The sequence below is a fragment of the Triticum dicoccoides genome, chromosome 6B (assembly GCF_002162155.2).
Source record: "Triticum dicoccoides isolate Atlit2015 ecotype Zavitan chromosome 6B, WEW_v2.0, whole genome shotgun sequence".
NCBI classification, from domain to species: domain Eukaryota; kingdom Viridiplantae; phylum Streptophyta; class Magnoliopsida; order Poales; family Poaceae; genus Triticum; species Triticum dicoccoides.
This window is the reverse complement of record NC_041391.1, coordinates 538,828,507-538,843,639: the sequence shown is the minus strand read 5'-3', so window position 1 is coordinate 538,843,639 and position 15,133 is coordinate 538,828,507. Positions and strand designations below refer to the sequence as shown.

At 40.1% G+C, this 15,133-nt stretch overlaps 1 long non-coding RNA gene across 11 annotated transcripts in view; it reads right to left on the bottom strand.

The window, feature by feature from the left end:
• Positions 1 to 10,787: 10,787 nt before the first annotated feature.
• Positions 10,788 to 15,133, bottom strand: part of LOC119322738 — a 6,271-nt gene continuing 1,925 nt past the window's right edge. Inside the window, exons 5-9 of one of the 11 annotated variants that reach the window (XR_005155825.1) lie at positions 14,774 to 14,848; positions 14,129 to 14,225; positions 13,214 to 13,337; positions 12,712 to 12,806; positions 10,788 to 11,415 (exon numbers count right to left, since the gene is read on the bottom strand). This is a non-coding gene — a long non-coding RNA (uncharacterized LOC119322738). The other 10 variants (XR_005155824.1, XR_005155823.1, XR_005155822.1 and 7 more) reach the window with 10 other exon arrangements.

Below are 15,133 nucleotides of genomic sequence, written 5' to 3'. Positions count from 1 at the left end.
CGGGGGGACGGGGCGGCGAAGGCGCGGTTGGTGGCGCGCGATCAGCGGCGGCGGGCGGCGCTAGGGTTTTGGGGCGGGCGGCTTGGGCTGGCGGGTGGCGGCCTCGGCCTTATAATGGCCGGCTGGACTGGGTGTCCGGGTTGGGCACGGCCCAGGTAGGTCGGTGCACTTTTTAAAAAAAACTGACGCGGAAAAACAAATAAAAGAAATACTAAACAGAGTCCAAAAATCCTGAAATAAATTTTTGCGGTCCTCTAATAATATTGCGGACAAAGTGAACATTTATATGGGCCTCTAATGCAATTTTGAAAAACGTATTTTTTTCCTAATTCAAATAAAATAGCAATAAAAGTCCAAATAAAGTACTTATTTGTTTTTAACATTTTCCCTCCAATATTTGTTTTATTTTGGAGAAGTCATTTTATCTCCTCTCTTTTATTTTAACATTAGAAATATTTGGAGAGAAAATAATTTAAACCAAATGATTCTCTTTTCAAAATTTGAGAAAACTCAAATATGAAAATAACGAAATCCCCAACTCTCTCAGTGGGTTCTTGAGTTGCTTAGAATTTCTAGGATCAACCAAAATGCAATAAAAATATGATATGCATATGATGATCTTTGTATAACATTCCAAATTGGAAATTTGGGATGTTACAATGTTGCACTATCATTATCAACTTTGCATCTTTTGGCATCAATATTATGAATATGTGTATCACAACAATCAAGATTCAATAAACCATTTACATTGGCTGTATGACCATAGAAGGTTTTATTCATGTAAACAGAACAATAATTATTCTTCGACTCAAATGAATAAATGTTTCGCAATAAACATGATCCAATCTTACTCATGCTCAACGCAAACACCAAATAACATTTATTTAGGTCCAACACTAATCCCGAAGGTAGAGGGAGTGTGCGATGGTGATCTTATCAACCTTGGACTCATTGCTACGTCTCAAATGTATCTATAATTTTTTATTGTTCCATGCTATTATATTATCTGTTTTGGATGTTTAATATGCATTTATATGCTATTTTATATTATTTTTGGGACTAACCTATTAACCGAGGGCCCAATGCCAGTTTCTGTTTTTTGCCTGTTTTAGAGTTTCGCAGAAAAGGAATACCAAATGGAGTCCAAACGTAATGAAACTTTCGCGATGCTCATTCATGGACCAGAAGCAAACCTAGAGACTTGGAGGGCACCCCCTTCCTCGTGGGCCCCTCGGAGCTCTCCTGACCTAGTTCATTCGCCTATATATTCTCTTATACCCCAAAAACATCAAGGGGAGCCACGAAAACACTTTTCCATCGCCGCAACCTTCCGTACCCGTGAGATCCCATCTAGGGGCCATTTCTGACATCCTGCCGGAGGGGGATTCGATCACGGAGGGCTTCTACATCAACACCATTACCCTTCCGATGAAGTGTGAGTAGTTACCACAGACCTACGGGTCCATAGCTAGTAGCTAGATTGCTTCTTCTCTCTCTTTGATTCTTAATACCATGTTCTCCTCGATGTTCTTGGAGATCTATTCGATGTAATATTCTTTTGCGGTGTGTTTGCTGAGATCCGATGAATTGTGGATTTATGATCAAATTATCTATGAATATTATTTGAGTCTTCTCTGAATTGTTTTATGCATGATTTGATATCTTTTCAAGTCTCTTCGAATTATCAGTTTAGTTTGGCCTACTAGATTGGTTATTCGTGCAATGGGAGAATGCTTAGCTTTGGGTTCAATATTGCGGTATCCTTTTCCAGTGACAGTAGGGGCAACAAGGCATGTATTGTATTATTGCCATCGACGATAAAAAGATAGGGTTTTCATCATATTGCTTGAGTTAATTCCTCTACATCATGTCATCTTACTTAATGCGTTACTCCATTATTTATGAACTTAATACTCTAGATGCATGCTGGATAGCGATAGATGTGTGGAGTAATAGTAGTAGACGCAAAATCGTTTCGGTCTACTTGACACGGACATGATGCCTATATTCATGATCATTGCCTTAGATATCGTCATAATTATGCGCTCTTCTATCAATTGCTCGGCAGTAATTTGTTCACCCACAGTAATATTTGCTATCTTGAGAGAAGCCACTAGTGAAACCTACGACCCCCGGGTCTATTTTACATCATATTAGTTTCCCATCAACTTGCCAATTTTTGTCGCTGTTCCTTTAATTTGCAATCTTTACTTTCCAATCTATAAACCAAAAATACCAAAAATATTTACTTTACCGTTTATCTATCTCTATTAGACATCACTTTTTGCAAATAACCATGAAGGAATTGACAACTCCTTACTGTGTTGGGTGCAAGTTTGTTGATTGTTTGTGCAGGTATTCGGTGACTTGTGCGTTATCTCCTACTGGATTGATACCTTAGTTCTCAGTTTGAGGGAAATAGTTACTCTACTTTGCTACATCACCCTTTCCTCTCCAAGGGAAAAACTAATGCAAGCTCAAGAGGTAGCAGGAAGAATTTCTGGCGCTATTGCTGGGGAGATCTACGCCAAGTCAAGACATACCGAGTACCCATTATAAACTCTCATCTCCTGCATTACATTATTTGCCATTCGCATCTCGTTTTCCTCTCCCCCATCTCTAAAATGATTTTCAAAAAGATTTTCCTTTTCTCTACCCCTCTTCCGTTCATATTCTTTGCTTTCTTCTTGTGTGCTTATGTGTTGGTGTGCTTGTTTGCCGTGATGGCGCAACCAAAAAGCATTGATCCTCACCTTAGGAGGTTGGAAGAAATTGGAAACAATGTTAGAAGCTTTATGTCTTTACAATTTGAGCATAATAATTTCTTTACAAACGAGCTTAAAGAGAAAAAAGGTTTTATGGAATATATGAACAAAGAGCTCGATGATATGTCTAAGGAATTTTATGGTTTGAAATCTCAATTTTCTCACCTTGAAAATTTAGTAGGCCAAATTTCCGATAAACAAGCTACCCTAGTAAACAAGATGGCCGCTAAACCAGAAGCTTTTGAATAATAATGAAGATCTAAAAGTGATTGATGTGACTCCTATTGAATCTTTGTTTTCCAATATTAATCTTGATAAAGTTGGGACTGGAGATGAGTCAACTTTAGTAGGCGTCCCAATGATTCAAAGTTTTTAGATCTAGATGCAAAAATTGATAAAGTGGGATTGGAGAGGTCAAGACTTTAAGTAGCAACGAACCCACTCTTCTGGGTTTCAAGGAATTTAATTACGATAATTGTTCTTTAATAGATTGTATTTCCTTGTTGCAACCCGTGTTGAATTCTCCTCATGCTTATAATCAAAACAAAGCTTTTACTAAACATATCGTTGATGCCATGATGCAATCTTTTGAAGAGAAGCTTGAATTAGAAGTTTCTATCCCTAGAAAACTTTATGATGAGTGGGAAACTACTATTAAGATTAAGATAAAAGATTATGAATGTCATGCTTTGTGTGATTTAGGTGCTAGTGTTTCCACGATTCCAAAAACTGTATGTGATGTTTTAGGTTTCCATGAATTTGATGATTGTTCTTTAAATTTGCATCTTGGGATTCCACTATTAAGGAACCCATAGGAAGGATTAATGATGTTATTATTGCTGCAAATAGGAATTATGTGCCCGTAGATTTCATTGTTATTGATATGGATTGCAATCCTACATGTCCTATTATTCTTGGTAGACCTTTACTTAGAACGATTGGTGCAATTATTGATATGAAAGAAGGAAACATTAGATTCCAATATCCATTAAGGAAAGGCATGGAACACTTTCCTAGGAATAAAATTAAATTGCCATATGAACATGTTATGAGAGCCACTTATGGATTGCATACCAAAGATGACAATACTTAGATCTATTCGCGTTTTTATGCCTAGCTAAGGGCGTTAAACGATAGCGCTTGTTGGGAGGCAACCCAATTTTATTTTTGTTCCTTGCTTTTTGTTCCTGTTTAGTAATTAATAATTCATCTAGACTCTGGAAAGATGTGGTTTTATGTTTTAATTAGTGTTTGTGCCAAGTTAAACCTTTAGGATAGCTTACTGTGATAGTTGTGTTGATCCTGCTAAAAATCAGAAACTTTTGTGCCCAGGAAAATAATTTTAATAATTCACAGAAATGTGATTTTTATCTGATTCTTTTTTCTATTGATTAGTACACAAATTTCTCAGGTTTTCCTATTTTTTTAGAATTTTTGGAGTTATAGAAGTATTCGAGAGTTACAGATTGCTACAAATTGTTCTGTTTTTGACAGATTCTATTTTTTGCGTGTTGTTTGCTTATTTTGATGAATCTATGGGTAGTATCGGGGGTATGAATGATGCAAAAGTTGGAATACAGTAGATATTACACCAATATAAATAAAAACTGAGTTTGCAACAGTGGCTTAAAGTGGTGATTTAATTTCTTATACTAACGAAGCTCATGAGATATTCTGTTGAGTTTTGTGTTGTGAAGTTTTCAAGTTTTGGGTAAGGATTTGATGGACTATGGAATAAGGAGTGACAAGAGCCTAAGCTTGGTGTAAGGACATATTTATCCCTTAGTAGTTTTGGTGATTGATGACAATGCTTTTGCGGACTAATTGTGTGCATTGAGCATATCAGATATACGATGTCTAAACACAAGACGATTTAGTGCCCCTCAAAGACTATTGAAGATGGTGTTTCTCTACGTTTCTTTTTGGCGGATTTGAGTCGTAGGAAAGCCATACTATTAAGAGGGGTCCGCCTTGGAAAGGTTTGGGTGGAATCAGCACGTACACGTCTGTTCCTTTTTGCACCACCTTTCCTTTGGCTCTTTGGAGCATCCTCCGTTTCTCCGTGTCTCTGCAAAATGAAGGACTCCTAGTGTTGCTGAACCGAGGCAGGCGGTAGTACTGTAGGTGCTCCCGGTAGTACCGCTCCTTGGGAGCGGTAGTACCGTGGCCTCAGGCCAGGTGTAGCTGCTCGAGCGGTTGTAGGGGCGGATGTAATTTTTTACATCCGCGCCCTACGCGGTAGTACTGCTCCATGGGCGCGGTAGTACCGTGGGCTCTAGCCAGGCACAACAGCATGAGCGGAAGTAGGGGCGGATGTAATTTTTTACATCCGCTCCCTACACGGTAGTACCGCTCCATGCTTGCGGTAGTACCGTGTCGGATTTTTGCATAGATCAAAACTCAGCGGAAGTAGTCAGGGATGTATTTTTATATGTGCGTGCCTTCTCATCCTAGACTATTCTTGCCTTGCGGTAGTACCGCAAGGGGGCGCGGTAGTACCGCACCAGCGGTTCTACCGCTCCCTGCCTTAGCGCATCAGGACTGGTCTTAGCCCCTGCCATGCCAGCGGTAGTACCGCAGTTCTCCGCGGTAGTACCGTAGGCCCTTGCGGTAGTACCACTTGTATGATGCGGTAGTACCGTGTATCGCAGGCTGAGTTGGTGGATAACGGTTGGATTTGTCCCTTGACTATAAAAGTGGAGTCTTCTTCTTCGAGTTGACTACCTCTTCCACCTTTAAGCTCCATTGATTCTCTAAGCTCCATTTTCGCCTGATCTCTCTCCCTAGCTAATCAAACTTGTTGATTCTCTAGGGATTGGTTGAGAAGGCCTCGATCTACACTTCCACCAAGAGAAATTTGATTCCCCCCACTAATACCTTGCGGATCTTGTTACTCTTGGGTGTTTGAGCACCCTAGACGGTTGAGGTCACCGCAGAGCCATAGTCCGTTGTGGTGAAGTTTCGTGGTGTCATTGGGAGCTGATACGTCTCCAACGTATCTATAATTTTTGATTGCTCCATGCTACTTTATCTACTGTTTTAGGCAATATTGGGCTTTATTATCCACTTTTATATTATTTTTGGGACTAACCTATTAACCGGAGGCCCAACCCAGATTTGTTGTTTTATGCCTATTTCAGTGTTTCGAGGAAAAGGAATATCAGACGGAGTCAAAACGGACCGAAATCAACTGGAGAAGTTATTTTTGGAAGGAAAGCAACCCAGGGAACTTGGAGTGCACGTCAGGGGAGATACGGGCTGCCCACAAGGGTGGGGGGCGCGCCCACCCCCCCTGGGCGCGCCCCCATGCCTCGTGGGGCCCCCGTAGCTCCTCCGATGCACCCCCTGCACTCATATATACCTACGTACCCTAAAACTTCCAGAACAGAAAATAGATCAGGAGTTCCGCCGCCGCAAGCCTCTGTAGACACCAAAAACCAATCGGGACCCTGTTCCGACACCCTGCCGGAGGGGGATCCCATCACCGGAGGCCATCTTCATCATCTCGATGCTATCCATGACGAGGAGGGAGTAGTTCACCCTCGGGGCTGAGGGTATGTACCAGTAGCTATGTGTTTGATCTCTCTCTCTCTCTCTCGTGTTCTCTCTCGTGTTCCCTCTATGGCACGATCTTGATGTATCCCGAGCTTTGCTGTTGTTGTTGGATCTTATGATGTTTCTCCCCCTCTACTCTCTTGTGATGAATTGAGTTTCCCCTTTGAAGTTATCTTATCGGATTGAGTCTTTTATGAGAACACTTGATGTATGTCTTGCGTGGGATAACCGTGGTGACAATGGGTTATTATATTGATCCACTTGATGTATGTCTTGGTGATCAACTTGCGGGTTTCGTGACACTTGGAACCTATGCATAGGGGCTGGCACACGTTCTTGACTCTCCGGTAGTAGCTTTGGGGCACTCTTTGAAGTACTTTTATGATGGTTGGATGAATCTGAGATTGTGTGATGCATATCGTATAATCATGCCCATGGATACTAGAGGTGACAATGGAGTATCTAGGTGACATTAGGGTTTTGATTGATTTGTATCTTAAGGTGTTATTCTAGTACGAACTCTTTTATAGATCGATCCGAAAGAATAACTTTGTGGTGGTTTCGTACCCGACCATAATCTCTATGTTTGTTCTCCGCTATTAGTGGCTTTGGAGTGACTCTTTGTTGCATGTTGAGGGCTTGTCATATGTTCTATCTATGTTATTATTGTTGAGAGAACTTACACTAGTGAAAGTATGAACCCTAGGCCTTATTTCCCATCATTGCAATATCGTTTACGCTCACTTTTACCGCTTGTTACCTTGCTGTTTTATTATTTCAGATTACAAAAACCAATATCTACTATCTATTTTGCACTTGTATCTTCATCTCTTCGCCGAACTAGTGCACCTATACAATTTATCATTGTATTGGGTGTGTTGGGGACACAAGAGACTCTTTGTTATTTGGTTGCAGGGTTGTTTGAGAGAGACCATCTTCATCCTACGCCTCCTACGGATTGATAAACCTTAGGTCATCCACTTGAGGGAAATTTGCTACTGTCCTACAAACCTGTGCACTTGCAGGCCCAACAATGTCTACAAGAAGAAGGTTGTGTAGTAGACATCAAGCTCTTTTCTGGCGCCGTTGCCGGGGAGGTGAGTGCTTGAAGGTATATCTTTAGATCTTGCAATCGAATCCTTTTGTTTCTTCTTTTAGCACTAGTTTATTTTATAAAAGAAAATTACAAAAAAATGGAGTTGAGTTTGTCTCATACGCTTCACCTTTTTAATATCTTTCGTGAGTATGATGGAAAGGAAAATTGTGCTCAAGTGCTAGATGAAGAGATCTATAGAATGTTTGGTACTAAATCTTTGAATGATGAGCATGATGGCAATGTTGTTAGTATGAATTTCTTGAATATCCATGATGCTAATGATATGCAAAGCCACAAGCTTGGGGAAGCTATGTTTGATGGAGATGATATTTTTTGTCCCCCAAGCTTTGATGAGCAAATTTACTATGATGAAAGCATGTCTTCTATTTATGATGATTATTGTGATGATACGTATGCTATAAAGAAGAAGTTTGCTTATGTGGAGAGTAGAAAATTTTCTATGCTTGTAGATCATGAAAAGAATGCTTTAGGTGATGGTTATATTGTTGAATTCATTCATAATGCTACTGAAAATTATTATGAGAGAGGAACATATGCTTGTAGGAATTGCAATAATGTCAAGTTTCCTCTCTATGTGCTTAAATTCTTGAAGCTATGCTTGTTGTGCCATCCTATGCTAGTTGATTATTGTTCCCATAAGTTGTTTTCTCATAAAATCCCTATGCATAGGAAGTGGGTTAGGCTTAAATGTGCTAGTCATATGCTTCATGATGCTCCCGTTATGTTTCAATTCTTATCTTTTATGTGAGCATCATTGTCATCATCATGCCTAGCTAAAAGGCATTAAAGAAAAGTGCTTGTTGCGAGACAACCCAATATTTATCCTTACTGTTTTTGTGTGTCCACATGATTATGCTACTGTAGTAATCATGTTTTATAGCTTTTGTTTCAATAAAGTGCCAAGTAGAACCTTTGGGAAGACTTGGGTGAAGTTTATATGATCTTGCTGTGAAAAACAGAAACTTTAGCGCTCACGAGATTAGCTGCCATTTTTTACTGGAGAGTGCTTTTAGGTTGATTATTTTTGCAGATGATTAATAGGCAAATTTCTCAGGTCCATATATTTATTTCATAATTGTTGGAGTTCCAGAAGTATACGTTTGATACAGATTACTACAGACTGTTCTATTTTTGACAGATTCTGTTTTCTACGTGTTGTTTGCTTATTTTGATTGATCTATGAGTAGTATCGGAGGGTATGAACCATAGATAAGTTAGAGTACAGTAGATATTACACCAATATGAATTTAGAATGGGTTCATTACAGTACCTAAGTGGTGGTTTTATTTTCTTATACTAACGGAGCTTACGAGTTTTTTGTTGAGTTTTGTGTGGTTGAAGTTTTCAAGTTTTGGGTAAAGATTCAATGGACTATGGAATAAGGAGTAGCAAGAGCCTAAGCTTGGGGGTGCCCAAGGCACCCCAAGGTAATATTCAAGGACAACCAAGCAACTAAGCTTGGGGATGCCCCGGAAGGCATCCCCTCTTTCGTCTTCGTTCATCGGTAACTTTACTTGGAGCTATATTTTTATTCACCACATGATATGTGTTTTGCTTGGAGCGTCATTTTATTTTATTAGTTTTTGCTTGCTGTTAGTTAGAATAGTGGTTTGCATCTTTATTTTCAATAAAAGTGTCAAGGATAGCCTTTGTCACGCTTATTTTGCTAGTTTGCATGTTGCTGTTTGAAAACAGAAAGTTTACCGCTGTTGCAAAAATTCCCTAGAAAACCCAGAGCATGGTCTAACATTGAATCTTTTTGAATACCAGTTGACCCGTTGCGCCAAATGGCGCAGAGATCCGCTAAAGCCATGTTGTCGATGAAAAGAGTTTCATTCTGCAAGGACATATTCGATACTCGTAGTAAAAAGCTCATGTGTTAAACCATGCTATTTTGAAAATGTCTTATCACATTGCGAAATCTGAGTTTGAAAAAAAATGTATAACTCGTTGCGCCAAAAAATTATACTTGTATAACATGACCCATTGTGCCAAATGACACAGAGTCCCATTTAAAACCTTGTACTTGTTAAAAATATTTGCATTTTTTCAGTAACCGTGTTTGAGAAAATACATACGGTAAGAACTTAGTAAAAGTTTAATTGACTGTATACATAAAAGGCAAGATGACAACATCAAAGTAAAATTGTATGATGTGTAACAACAGCCAAAAATAGTTAGCTAATAAATTGTTTGAAGGGAACTAAACATTTCAGAGTAGTTTATCCCACATCTCATTCTCCTAAAAAATGAGCCCAAGCTGCCATCAACAAAAACACAATTGTTTTCATACAACAACGACAAGAGAAATAAGTAACCATAGAGTTGCATGTAAACTTTATAGGAGGCCAATGTCAAGGAACAACATGTTGACATACTCATCCCGCTCTCGGTTCTGGTCATCAGTCCCGATAATCAACTCCTGACAAATGCCTTCAACAACAACCACGACAGCATGCCCCTTCTTCTTTACCCTTTCATACAGGAACTCAAATAGGTCTCCCTTCCATTCAACATGGAAATCAATCTCAACCAGCAGTCAACATCTCGGCTGCTCAGAATGGCATGAAGAGTAATGTGGCCCGTGCTCCTGCTGATACGTATGACAAGACCGGTGCCATTCACAGCTGATGTTGCCATGCCAGCGTGCGTGCGGACGTCGTGGTCGAGCCATCGGCTCGAGTGGTGCGCGGCCTTGGGGTCAGTTTGGAAGTCTGAGTGGCGGCTTCGGATTTTGCTTTCATGGAAGGGTGTCGGCACTGGTCACTTGGGTGGCAGTATCGATGGCTAGCCTTGGGGTTGGCGTGGATGTCAGAGCGGCAGCTTCAGAGGTGCTTTTTGAGTGTCGGCTTCGGTTGCTCGGGTGACATAGTAGGCGACTCATCTAGTGTGCGGCCTTGGGGTCAGCGTGTGTGTAGCTTGCATTTGTAAGGCAGGGCGACGACTTCAGAGATGCTTGTAGGGTGTCGACTCGGGTTGCTCGGGTGACAGGGCAGGCGGCTCACCTGGTGCGCGGCCTCATGGTCGGCATGTGTGTTCTTTGGGGTTTGTAGGTCGAAGCAGCGGCTCCGGAAATGGTTGTAGGGCGTCGACTCTGGTTGCTTGTGTGACGGAGTAGGCAGCTCACCTGGTGCGCAGCCTCGGGGTCGGTGTGGATGTTGGAGCGGCGGCTTCAAATATGGTTAATCGGGTGACAAAAATCAGCAACTCGTCAGGGGCGCGGCCTCGGGGTCAGTGTGTGCATTGCTTATGTATCAGTTTTCGGCCAGTTTTCCTTATTAACTGGTCAGAGCTCCTACTGGTTCCTCAAAAAAAAATTGTAGTTGAACAATAGTTCGCAACGTCTCCATAATAGCTATCATCTATGGCATTTGTTTATATCAAACATGCCTAAAACATTATTTATATTGAATCCACATAACAAGTATTTATGGCAAGGAGCACCGTCACATAGATTAAAGAAATAAGAGGGATTAATCAATAGTTCAACACTAAAGCACTGATCACTTCCATGGTTGTAGAAGCAAGTGGCAATGCGTCAAGTCTTTAAGGCTGTGTTCGGCAATCCTCTGCTCCTTCTCCTTCACCAGGGAGCGGAGCGTGCGGAGCAACCTGTTGGCCGCTCCTCAAATTTATACTGTATGGAGCTCCGCTCTGCAGGGGAGTTACTGATCACTTCCATGGTCGTAGAAGCAAGTGGCAATGCGTCAAGTCTTTAAGGCTGGGTTCGGCAATCCTCTACTCCTCCTCCTTCACCAGAGAGCGGAGCGTGCAGAGCAACCTGTTGGCCGCTCCTCAAATTTATACTGTATGGAGCTCCGCTCTGCAGGGGAGTTACGGAGCGGAGGGATTCCCACGCAGCCTAAGTTGCCATCCATATCCTGAAGCCTTGCATTGCTCTATGGTCAGCAATGCATCGTCATACACAAATCTTCTTCACAACCGATGCATGCACCAACATGATGGTGTTTTTACCTGATAAAATAGATAGTTATACAAATTTATTTGCCAGTTGCAGATTATACCAGCGACTTATGCAATGTTTCATTAAGATCACTGTCTCACTATTTTTACCAAAAGAACCAAAACTGAATCCTGAAAACAAATATTGTTTTTCCCTGTGATACCTGAATGAGCTAGTCCATAGATTTAATATGAATTCCACATCACAAGGGTTTCTATTCAATTTTGTGAGCATGTTAAACACAACATAAATGCAATGTTTCATTAAGAGTTGCATGGGTACAAACAGAGATAAAATAAACCATGGAAAGAAGCATGCTCGCTCTCTCAAGCATGTGATTTATAGTCCAGTAGATATCACATGACATTGGGAGGAAAACAACATAACCCAATACCCAGAATATTGAATAAGGTGTGACGGTAAAGTTAGTCCAAGTATCTCCCTGTCAGAACATCCACAACATTTCACCTCTACATACTTTCTTACTAAACAATGTTTTGCCAGAATGTCATACACCTTTTCAGCACAACAATCCTTTTTTATATACAGAGCAATGTGAACATAAACTAATCTTAGTGAACTAAAAGTTTTTCTCCATGCTAATAAAAAGAGTCAATCAGACAACATAGAAGAGCATATTGCCACCGTAAGCAATTTCCCCTTGTGGTGATAGCAAGAGGAATCGAACAACATATAAAGAATCTCGTTTGAAGTATATCAAAAGCCTGTGGATTGGAAAGCGGAAACAACACAAGACACGTAAGACTTGCAGGACGTATATTTCACAAAAAACACATGCAAACCTTAGTGTACAGAGATCATAGGGCTCAAAAACTCATCAATTCTTGAACTGGTTACATAATCCTGCTGTAGAATAGAACCATTCTGACCTACTAAACCCAAACTGACAAATGCTCCATTTCAATACAGAACATTTTATCTGTCGTTAATGACCAGTTATTAAAAAAATTGGAATAGAATCATGGCGCAAACATAGCTTGTATTGCCATTTACAGAACGAAGGAAATTCAAACAATATTTTAACATTAATTTATTTTCCATCCTAATGATCGCCTCATACAGCGCCACATCTACAACCTTGAGCTTTTGAAAAAATATCATACAAATATGTTAGATGGATGCAAATGCTTCTATTCTCCTTATTAATTGGTTGCATTGTGAATTTGTAAGATATAATGCAATTCCAGCTAGAAATACACTAACAAATTGTCATCAAAATCATTATGGGAAATTAAGAACAGGTTCCACCTTTTTGTTGACAGAAAATAAAGAAAGAAAGAACATACCAGAATTCTAATATGAGTAGCAGAGAGGTGGAGAACCATAATCCTTCTTCGGGCAGAGACCATAGCGGACGGCTGGGCGTCGGAGGGCTTGGCGCCTGCTGAGGAATGCGTGACATTATTGGATTGACCTCGTGGAAGATGAGCATGCATGAAGAACATCCATACAAAAAGTGATATAAAATATTAAGAAATTTTAGGTCCCTTTATGTTATCCAAAGCTAAAATGTCCTAGCCAAAGAGAGTTGTACCAGCAGAACAAACATTCCAGGGTTTTTTGGAAGCCACAAGAACAAATAGCCAAACACACTACTGCTATTCATAGTCACTCTTGCTACAACAGAATGTGCAAAAATTCTTAATGTTCTTTCTCTCGATGGAAAAATAGGTTGTTTGCATTATGGAATTTGATAAAACGATGACAAATTAGTTGTAGCCAAACTGAGCATAGAGATTCATGCTTTAGGGGATAGTAGGTTTCAGAGATGTTGTCTGGTTTCCAGACCTACACGCAGTCAACAGTGTCTCTGGTTGTACTCCTCGGTGAATATGGACATTGGGCAGGTTGTCGATGGACACCCTCGGCATATGCAGTTTGCCCTCAATCTTGAAGAGTCCACTGTATTCACCTGGCCATCAATATTTTGCATCAAATATCAGAGAATCCTATAAATACATATATCATGAAGTTCTTCTAATATACAATAGTAACATAATCTAGTAATTAATATATTGACAACACTATTGCTTGAAACAATCATGGGTCAAAAAATATGTAAAAATCAAACGGCTGGCACACCAGCGTTGACGCGACCAGGCCCGATCAAAGGCTCAAAACTAAGAAAAATCGAAGGAGCGCTTGGGTGGGCGGGTCGCCCAACCACCTTATAGGTTAGAATGCTTGTGTATTTCTACAGAGAGGTAGACCTACAGTTTTTTCAGATATGTACATAATAAGAAGCTAATGGCTGATTCAGTTCAAGCAAGTTGCCTTTTTGCCATAGCTCCCGTGGACAACCTGAAAGAAAGGACAACCTTTTTTTCATAGTCACATACTATGTTCAATATCCTTAAATGTTTGATAAATGGTTCTTGAAACCGCTAGACCATGATTAAAAATTAAAGGAAGGAAATGATCTGGCTCAGGAGACGCGTCATTGGCGCAGCCCAACCTCCAGTAGTATTTTTAGTACTTGTTTAAACATTACTACAATCCTCAGGGGAAATCATCTATGCAGACCCAAAAGATGAAAATTTTAAAGTGTGTAGTTATTGCCAAACCAATCACCAGGAAGATTGATTTATAACTAAAATGTAACAGGCATAAATTCCCGATCAATATTAGCATTCCCTTTCTATCTTCGCCCCAAATTCCCTATCAGCACGGAACTGATAAACAACAGAGGCTAGTGAATTTTACATCTAAATCAAACCACGGCTGCCGGTCCACAGGAGAGCATCATCACCAACCAACCTATGCAAGCTAATCCAAAGAAGCAATGTTCGTCGTGACCAACCTATGACATGATACAGTGTTCTATTAAAAAAAATACTACGATAACATAGTTCAGAAAACAATACCAGGTAAGGATTAGGTTTAATGAAGAACACAAAAAAACAAGAACAAATAGATAATAAAAATGTATGGCATTTATTTCAGAGAAAATTAATCATTATGCTGCAAGCATATGCTTCGAGAGGAAATGGCGAGTAGCACGGACAAACTGTCAAGTGGTTACCCATCCATATATATAAGCAATGTAACACATGCCAAGGCAGACTGGAGGAGGCCATGGCCTGCATCCTCCAGATCTTCACACTACTACAGAGCAAGACTGTTAACACCCCTCATCACATCGACATGTTCATCAGGAGTGTAAAAATGAAAGCGGATGGGCACAAAAATGCACCTGGAGCACATATTTATGTTGGGTAACAAAAGGTTAAAAATATTGAGTGCATAGGAATTGTGTAGCAAATATCACCAGGATGTGTATTTGTTGTTCAAACATAAGTATGCATGATTAAACAAGTATTGAGCAGAAACACAATGCGCAGGCCTTACCGACGGAAAACCAGCTCATACAGTGCAAAGCCAACTAACGCTATCAATGGAGCAACTGACAGTGTACTGAGGTATCTGAAACAGATCAGTATATTCATGAGATTGAAAGCTAAAACATGCTATTCCTGCTAGAACACTTATTTGCTTCAATACCCTCTGAAACAGCAATTGAGTTGAGAAATTTGGTTTTTGGAAGCCAAAAGCAGCAAGTTTGGTTTAGTAAGATTAGATCCCTTCGGTACGATTAGTGTAAATTTGATAGAACCTGGTTATTCACGACAAAAGTATCAATTATATGGAATAACATAAAGCAGATCTTAAAAAGAATTGTTAGAAAAGATGAACTCATGAATAAATTCA